The sequence below is a fragment of the Eptatretus burgeri genome, chromosome 12, assembly GCF_056783735.1.
Source record: "Eptatretus burgeri isolate ZD-2024b chromosome 12, Ebu_testis_v1, whole genome shotgun sequence".
Taxonomy (NCBI): domain Eukaryota; kingdom Metazoa; phylum Chordata; class Myxini; order Myxiniformes; family Myxinidae; genus Eptatretus; species Eptatretus burgeri.
Window position 1 is genome coordinate 89,691,541 of NC_140972.1, and position 10,146 is coordinate 89,701,686.

The 10,146-nt window shown below is 44.5% G+C and overlaps 1 long non-coding RNA gene across 1 annotated transcript in view; it reads left to right on the forward strand.

The window, feature by feature from the left end:
* LOC147016108 (uncharacterized) overlaps window positions 1–8,427 on the forward strand; it is a 28,530-nt gene extending 20,103 nt beyond the window's left edge. Inside the window, exons 2-3 of the long non-coding RNA XR_015049996.1 lie at window positions 1,241–1,356; window positions 3,869–8,427. This is a non-coding gene — a long non-coding RNA (uncharacterized LOC147016108). The remainder of the gene's footprint in view (window positions 1–1,240; window positions 1,357–3,868) is intronic.
* The last annotated feature ends 1,719 nt before the right edge of the window (window positions 8,428–10,146 follow it).

Sequence of the window (10,146 nt, forward strand, 5' to 3'; positions counted from 1 at the left end):
ATTTTCCAAAGCACAAGTTTCACGTTTATTTCCACTGTTTTGTCCTCTCTTTTTTTTTTTAATCTAAACCTTTCTTATAACTTAATCTCATTTCTTCCCACTTTGTTTTTAATTCCCTCTTCTATATTTTGCTGGTTTTCTAACTTTATCTTCTTAGACCTACCTTTATTACTGCTTTTGCTTCATTGTATCCTTGCCAATAAAGGTTTCTTGTGATTTTGGCATTCTAACATTCATGGTGTCCTTCATTTTTAAAGAGTCCTGGCATCATGTGGCAAGATTTTCGAATTGTTTTTCTGTTTATAGAAATTGATAGGGAGACCTATTTTGAAACCAACTGCAATGAATTATTCTGGAGGAATCTCCACCTTTCACCCTGCTAGCGCAGCTGACGTAAACCGAATAAGAAGACACTTGCACATTCTGCATGTGTGTTATTGATTGGTAGTACAGTATCCTGATTGTCACTCTTCAAATTCCTCATCAGTCTTCTTTTCTTTTTGTGATCTGTTCTTATCATTTTGATCTGTAAATCTAGAATGGCACTCGGTAGAGCACATACCTCCACCACATTGAATAGCTTACATTTTGCATCCCACTGATGGGCCGGATCTGGGTCCGGACCTGAACCAAAATCGAATCGGCTTGTTCTGGTCACCAAACCAACTCATCGAGCTCTTTTTCGCATAACCCATCCACAACGTTTTGAGATATCTTGCTCACAGACAGACATACAAACAGGGGTGAAATCCTTCGGTGACAGAGGTAATAAAAAAGATGAAACATTTCGTGCAATTCCACAGGTGCTACTATATCATTGGGACAAATGTGTACATCTAGCAAGGGAATACCTTGAAAAATAGATGAGGTTTCATCAACCCACCTGTACTCTTGGATTTTCTGGAATGAAAACGTTTACAGTGTCCATTGGCATGTGGCATGGAAATGAGCAAGTTTTCAGTGAGCTGGGTGTGCACAGAGTGTGCCTCGCTCCACAGCCGCTGTCAAAATGGTGCAGAAGAGAAGGAATAATATTTGCGTATTTATCATGAAATGCTGACACCATCGGTTATATTGTGAAGATCCTCGCAGAAGGAATGCTCCCGAGCATTATGAATTCATCAACATGATGTAGGGCCTGTAAAAACACACCTTTTTTTTAGCCGTTATTGTTTGTGCGTTTCCTTTTACCTCTGTCTCTACTTGTTTCCAAACTTCTTCTTTGTATTTTCTTATGCAGGTATTGAGGCTCGAGGAATGGCAGAACAACAGGGGGCAATGAATCAACAAACAGAATGGGGCAAAGGGAAAACAGCGGGACAAGGACAAACAGCTGCACAGGGAAGGGAATTGCAGGTAAAGGGTGCTTCTCATGCTTTGTGTTTCTGTCTTTGTTTTATCTGTCTTTACCTGTCAAGCTTTTGATGTTTTCAGCGTCTTTGTGTTCATCGTATACATTGGATTTAAGTCGGGATTTTTTCCCTACACGTTTCATATTGACGATTCTGTTTTGCCGATGAAGTCATTAAGACAGAAGAAGTAAACTTTTCTCGTGGAATCATCCATTTTGGCTACAAGGCCAGGATATACTTGTTTAACAACCAATTTATTCCCACTTTCTTGTGGTGTTGGATCGTCGATTAAAACATTTTGGCCCATTTTTTTGGGAACCGGCTGGCCAGGCCTGACACTTGATTGAAAGTGGCAGGAATTTGGAATTTGTTCGGGATTCCGGCGATAACTCCTCTACTTTACATGAAAGATAGCATGTGATATTTAACGTTCATAAACGACCGATGTTGGACACACGCGTCCTCCAGGTTAATGTCCTTCCGATGGATGGCACACACTTTGATGTATCACCCTGCATGCGAAACACCAGAGAACGAGTTTGTACCTGGATCAAGATTCAAACCCAGGCTAGGCAGCTCAAAGGCAAGTGTGCATACATCGATGCCACCTTAGGACCAGGGTGCATGCATTCAATTGAATAACCATGTATTTTGGCTTTAATGGAGGGCTGCAGGTGTACTGGTTTGACAATTGCATTGTATGACCATGTGCAGGGTGTTTCAAAAAAGATTGATGCAACTTTGACTTCCTGCCATTTCTTTGTTCTTTGACCTATACCGTTTTCCTTTCCAGGGTTTGATGTTGTTATCGTGGTATTTGTTCCCTGGGATTTATAGCTCCATAGCTCAACTATGCCATTGACAGTGAAGCAGAAGACAAAAGTGGTGGCTCTGTGGTATATAAAACTAAATCACATGTAGACACCCGCCGGAGGTTATGCCGGGAGTACAACCTCAGAACACGTGATGGACTCACAAATTGTGCCATTCAACGTATTGTGGAACATTTTGAGCATGAGGGTACAATGCACAACCAGAGCAAAGGCAACATTGGCAGGTTAGCATCATTAACCAAGAGCCAAGCCAATATCGATGCCACGCAGGATTCTGCAATGGACAGTCCCAAGAAATCCCACCGCTGGTGCTCCCGGGAGCTAGGCATCAAACCAACATCAGTCTGACATATCCTCATGAAGAAGCTGAATCTTTTCCCATACATCTCTATTAGGCATAAACTGAGTCAAGATGACATGAGATGGAGACTTGATATGTGCAGTTGGCTCAGTGACAGGATGGAACGGAACCCAAACTGGATCAACCTGATCTGGTTCAGTGATGAAGCCATTTCCACTTGAATGGTATCATCATCATCAACCACAACAACATTTTCTGGGGAGCAGAACCACCTGAGGAGATCACTGAGAGGTACCAGAAAGGGCCTAAGGTCACATGCTTCTGCACCTTCAATGCCAGATGGGGAACTTTAGGGGCCTTACTCATTTGAGAATGACAACAGCAGGATGGTGACAATCAACAGTGAGTGCTACCTGGCTGTGCTCCAGAAGTTCCATAATGATCTTACCCAAAAGGTCACACCAAACCAGCTCAGCATGACCTGGTTTATGCAGGATGGTGCACCCCCACATATAGCTGGTGACACCATTACTTTCCTGCGGCAGCTCTTCATAAACCGCTCGTTGCCCTGGGTACCGCTCATGACTGGGTGCTCCATTGCCCAGCCTTGAACCCTCTGTTGTTGCACAAAAAAATTTCTCAATTGAGAAACAGCACTACCCAGAATTGGTGTTAATATGAATTCATGAGAATCAATATGAACATTTTGCACACCTCATTTTCCATAGAGGACCATGGTCATGTCTTGGGCAGGTGTTTTTCCTGACATTCTAATTACCAATGGCAGAGCTTTTCGAAGAAAAATACAGTGGCATCAGGGATGTTCAGCATGTTCTCGGAATGAGATACTCACCATAGTCCAATAAATGCAAATTTATTTATTTATTTATTTATCAGTACATAGTGTCTATGGTACAATGCACCTCATTTCTCACTTAAACTGCCTATGCCAATAAAATGAAGCTTTTCAACCACATCTCGGGTACTTCAGTCATATCATCATCAGCAAGTTGGCGGCCAGGCAAGTGGCACTTCAAATGTTGAAACAGAAAATATATACTGGGTAGCAGATTTCAGTTGTATGCAGGTGATCCGGCCAAAATCACGAAACCCGGACTGTGCACCACGGATCATGAGTGCAGGCAGATTCTCGGGAATACTTTTTGTCAACAACGCTTAGTGTTTGCCCTTGTTCGCTGATCTTAATTTTTGCACAAGGCCAGTATAGTATTTCCCCTTGATTGTAATTATGTGAAGCATATAAACCAATCAGTAGGACTCCATTGCAATCAGGAAAATCGAGGCTGTGATCTTGTTGGTTCAGGGTTGGGTGTGATGTGAAATGTATTACATATCATCCCTTGTGTCTCCTTTGCATTCAGGATCCCAATGATGAAGGCACATTTTATCCTCCATTACGAGATGAGCAATACACTCGACTGGATCTGTGTTGAAGATCTCATGAATCTCACAACATCATGCCGGCGTTGCTGTTGATTTGGCGGACTCGTCTTGCCGAGACTTCGGACATTTCCCCATGTGTTGGTGAAAACGTTACCATAATAGACTACAAGTTCTATTGATATTTCAGCAACTTTAATATAGAAATCCTCTTCCGATTGATGCCTCGACCGAGAGAACAGTTTGAGCATCAGTCATGTCTGTGTCCTGACCTGTGGCTATCTTCAAGGGAATTGCATCCATGCTTAGTCAGCTGTCTGTTTGGTTACTGCGCAATATGAGGATGCACCTTTGTCATACCAGTTGGCCATTTGGTTACTGTAGAATATGAGGATGCACCTTCATCATACCAGCTGCCCATTTGGTTACTGCAGAATATGACGATGCACCTTCGTCATACTTGATGCCCATTTGGTTAGGCCTCAGTCACATTTGCTCTACGGCGAGGATACGGCTGCCGTACACCCTCTGCATTGACAGAAACGTGCGGCGGCCGCAGAGAAACTGAGGTGGCCTCGGTGGCCCTGCGCCGTTTGGCTATATTTTACTGGCCGTAGGGTCGCCGTGGAATGAAATCGCGGAGTTATAACTTTTTTCATTTCTACGCTCGCCGTAGCATTTCGACAAGCCAAGCTATGATGTAGATGTGTTCCACGTCGACCGTACATAGGGCGTACGGTGGGCTTGCGTTTTTCCGTGCGGCTGCCGTAAGCTCTTCTCGATGAAAAATGCATTTTCCCAACCCCCAAAAAAATTACGGCGGCTACACTATTTACACTATTTCCACGAACGCTGTACGGTGGCCTTGCGGTCTCTGTGACTACCTGCGGGCAACGCAGGGTTGACGCACGGTTCCCCTACGCCCGCCGTGCACCTACGTACGGCCTCCGTGGCAGTCTGCGTCGACTGTGCGTCCACCGTGCGCTACCGCTAGAGATCAGAGTATAGTTGTTTGCCTATACACAGTGGTGCCCCCCAGAATCCGAATTTAATTCGTTCCAGGAGGCTGTTCGGATTGCAAAAAGTTCGGATTCAAAAAATATTTTCCCAATAAGAAATAATGTAAAGTGAATTAATCCGTTCGTGGACCGAAAGAAAACCCACTTTCGAGACACTTTAAATTGAAATTCCCCATGTTTAAGGTAAAATAAGATGAGTAAATGACCTTCGGTGGCCATGTATTGTATGTAAACTGGTACAATAACCACATCCAAAGGTCCACACAGGCTCGAGCTCCGGCCTGGGTTCCGATCGCTCGCACGCACACTCTACGAGAGCGCTGCCCCCAGGGCAGCTCATCAACATGATGCCCCCAGAACCACAATCACTTTCATCAAACGCATCGGGCTGACGTAATCATGGACATTCCAAATTACAACTGGTTTTGCTGTGAACTTCAATCCTTGCCCGACAGTCCGTCACACCACGTGATCGGATTGCTTTTTTGTTATTAATTAAAACACAAGATGATTAAAAAAAAATGAAGGTGAAAACACGAGGTAAGGCCAAAGTCACATTTGGAAAAAAAATTAACTGACATTATCGGACAAAAAAGTCTAGTTATCGAAACTTGACTGGTTCCTTTGTAACGAAAAATGGTAGTTAACTTCCGATAATAATCTGATTAAAAATAGTAAACTGATAATTATCTGTTATTGGGTTATCACTTTTGTGCCCAACGCAGGTGGAAAACACCTATACTCCGATCTCTAGCGGTAGCACACGGTGGACGCACGGTCGACGCAGACTGCACGGAAGCTGTACGTAGGACGCACAGCGGGCGTAAGGGAACCGTGCGTCGACCCTGCGTTCCCCACAGGTAGTCACACAGACCGCAAGCCCACCGTACGCCCTACGTACGGTCGACGTGGAACACATCTACGTCATAGCTTGGCTTTGGCGAATTGCTACGGCAAGCGTAGAAATGAAAAGAGTTACAACTCCGCGGCTATAATTCCACGGCGCCCCTACGGCCTGTAAAATATAGCCAAACGGTGTAGGGCCACCCTGAGGCCCCCTCAGTTTCTCTGCGGCCGCCGCACGTTTCTGTCAATTCAGAGGGTGTACGGCCGCCGTATCCTCGCCGTAGAGCAAATGTGACTGAGTACTTCCACCGATGAACTGAATGAACAAAGCGTGAAGATGCGGGTCGAACAGGTGGGGGAGACGTGTGAACAAACACGAGCGCTACGTTTTGTTCGGTTTTTTAAATGTATTGGGTTTTTAGGGCAAAACTTTCTCGAAAAAATTGTTCGGATTCCAATTTGTTCAAACAGCTTGGCCGTTCGGATTCTGGGGGCACCACGGTATATTATAGTTATAGTATATTCAGTTATATATATACTGGTATATTTTTATTTCAGTAAAAAAAAGGACTGGAATATATACCCACTCGTTACCGTCCGTCTGGCTGCACGTTCGCCTTAGGCCCCCCTGCGGTCGCCTTGTGGGCACCTTGAGGTCTCCTTGCGTCTGCCTTGGAAATTATATTGCCGCCGCAGGGACGCCCTAAGGTCACCGTGCGACATAAAATCAAAGACCGTGCGGCACCCCCACATTTTCGGACTCCACAATTTATAAACACGCCGTGCGGCTTCCCGAAAAATAAAAACATATGTGACTGCTTCATTGTGTGACCATGGAAATACTGCGGCCGCCGGAGAATTGCGAGTGGCCGCAGATTTTGGAGACCCCACTGCCGCCGTGGCAAATGTGACCTAGGCCTTACTGTAGAATAAGAGGATGCACCTTCATCATACCAGTTGCCCATTTGGTTACTGCAGAATATGAGGATGGCCCTTCATCATACCAGCTGCTAATTTGGTTACTGCAGAATAAGTGGATGCCCCTTCGTCATACCAGCTGCCCATTTGGTTACTGTAGAATATGCAGATGCCCCTTTGTCATACCAGTTGCCCATTTGGTTACTGTAGAATATGAGGATGCCCTTTCATCATACCAGCTGCCCTCTTGGTTACCGCAGAATATAACGATGCACTTTCGTCATACTTGATGCCCATTTGGTGACTGAAGAATGTGAAGATGCACCTTTGTCATACCAGTTGCCATTTGATTACTGTGGAATATGAAGATGCAACTTCGTCATACCAGCTGCTAATTTGGTTACTGCAGAATAAGAGGATGCACCTTCATCATACCAGCTGCCCGTTGGTTACTGTCGAATGTGAGGATGCACCTTCATCATACCAGCTGCCTGTTTGGTTACTGTGCAATATGAGGAGCACCTTCGTCATACCAGTTGCCCGTTTGCTTTCTGTAGAATATGAGGATGCACCTTCATTATACATGACCACCATGCATTTGTGGATTTATTAGAAATTGGCACGTTCTGCATAAAAAAACCAATTTCATGACACCTTGACACTCAATTTTAGGAATATCGCTAAGTGCATGACGGAGCAAACTTCCGGACTATACTCTGAAACAACAAACAATGTGAGATGAATGAACGTTATTGCCTACATCAAGCGTACATCTACATTCATTGTGAGTAAAACAACTGTGACTACAGTGCCAATGAATTATCCATTCCCAGAACATTTCAAACACCTCTCTTTGGAATGTACAGTTCATCCAGGCTCCACATATCCATGACGTAGATCCCTTGCGATGGCTTCCACTAATTTATGGATAAGATCGTCATGGGAGGATGTGTTTTGTTCTGAGCAGGATAATCATGAATGATGCAATTTTAGATGAGGTCCCTGATGGAAAAACGAAACTTCCAAAGCCACAGTTGTGTTCATCGAGTATGGCGTGGCACAGGTCACGCTAAATAGGAAACCTCTGTCAAACAAAGCTGAAAATTCCAACGACTACATGGAAACATCTTCCCATGACATCATCGCCAACTGAAATATCATTGACATGCCTTTCTTCCCAACAGCAATATGCCAGCTATTATGTGTCTGACAACATTGAAGTAATGGACATAATTGCTATTTTTCTCCATTGTAAACACCAAAACAATTTCTGTTGTTTTTGTTGATGATCCATCCATCAGGACCATACTTTGTGTAGAGCATTGGTGCTGCCTAAGCAGTCTCCTGAGCTATTGGACAGAATCCTGGATGGGTCGTCACTCAAACACAGGATACTCATTTTGCCGACCTCGGAAAGATGATAGGTTGAGTCATCTCCACCTGGTATTAATTCAACAGCCAAGCAGAATTTGAACTCAGGACCCTAAGATCTCAAGCCCACCACTCAACCCATTAAGCCAACACCATGATGATGATGATGATGATGATGATGATCTAATTGTACTTATCCCTAGCATTTGATGAGAGCAGGAGAAGCTATTTTGGAGAGAATATTATGTTATGGATAAATCGATTTGACATTTCTTCATTTTAAATAACATTGCCTTAGTATCAATCAATTGCCTACACACCAAATATGAGGAATAACTACTGAGCCATGTTGCTATTTGCAGTGTCAGGATTGCCAATAAAAGGTAAAATCCATGAATAATTCAGCCTGGAAACTTGCTCTGCTATGTTGTTTTTAAACGACACCAAAAACACCATGATGGTCCCAACTTACTGTTCATTTCCTCTTTCAGATTTAGCCACCGATGACATCACCATCAACAAATACAATCTTTATGGTTAAGTTGCGTGTGAAGAAAGAGCCACACTTATCTTCCTGCTAGGAAATCGGTTCTTGGTGATGAGAAAATATTAGAAAAACCACAGCTACTAACATGACATTATGAGGGTACCATTGAAGTTGTTTAGGCATTCAAGATAATTAACAAAGTAGATTGTTTCGTGATGTTGAGGTTGCAGATTGAATATTAAAGAAAGTAAACTGCTGATGGAAGAATGAAGAAAAAACACGGATGAGCTGTTGATGAAAGATTAAAGACAAAACAAGATGGCAGGATGTCTTAGGGCTTAGAGGTATGCACACTGGCTTTCTAAGCGGTCTATTCTGGGTTTGAATCCTGACACAGCAACAAACTGCCATTCCAGTGTTGCACAGGTAGGATGATTCATCAATGTGTGGGCCGTCCCTCTGATGGACGTTGTTTTGGCGTCCCATCTGCCGGCATTAGCTGGTGGACATTAAAGATGCCATGATGTCCTTCATGAAGAGTAGGCGAGCTATTGCTGGCACCATGACCAAATTCCAAATTCCTGCTCTAACCTACAGGGGGTACTGCATCAGTGGCACAGGGATGACCACAGCCAATTATGCTAGTCTAGCCTTATGGCTGGGGCCGAGTTGGCAGGTACGAATGTGCAGGTATCTGTATTGGGTGGCAAGTGCATGTTTACGAGCCGAGTTTGTGAGCTCAGCATGTGCTGAGCAGCAAATGCATGGGGAGAAGCTGTCCGGGGTCCTGGCCTCTCTTCGCAGACCCTGGGCCCGGTCTGCGGACGATGTCTCAAGTGCTTCCGCTCGTGGTCCCCGAGAAGGTCACAGGTTCCTTGGCTCCCATTCCCGACTCCTCACTCTGAACTTCCGGATCCCCCCCGGAGCAAAGTGGATCACTTTGTGTACCGTTCTCGTGGGGCTCAGGTGATGCAAATAGCCGCTCAGTCTGTGCACACACCTGGCCTCCACGTACACGTGCTGGGATTCCTATTTGTATACTGTGGTGTTCTGCCCGAAAGCAGGTCCAGTACTGCCGAAGCAGCTGTTTGGCAATGGTTATGCTGGGTGCTTTGCCATTGCCTTCCCAGACACATGCTGGGATACATGTGTGTATCCACCTCACACCCATCACTCCTTCCCATCCCTTTTACCGAGTAGTAAACTCTGTCGTGATTAAACGACAAGTGCACTGTCTTACCTAAGCAGAAACAGAATATCTAGCTCGGTGTATTGGCTTCATTGTGATTCACATCCACACAAATTTTGAGCATGAATAAAAGATTTCGTTTTGAAAGCAAACTCAATGATAAGCAATAATAAGCCTTGAGCTCTCCTGGGCTGGCCAGAAAACAACTACAGATTTTGCATCCTCCATTGTTTTCAGTCATTCCTTGTAAAATCAGAACTACTCACAGCCTACAAAGCCTTAGTACATCGCACAATTTAGTAGTGCTCTCACATATGGGCTGGTGTCACAGCATCTCTCTCGCACTCTCTCTCTCTCTCTCTCTCTCTCTCTCTCTCTCTCTCTCTCTCTCTCTCTCTCTCTCTCTCTCTCTCTCTCTCTCTCTCTCTC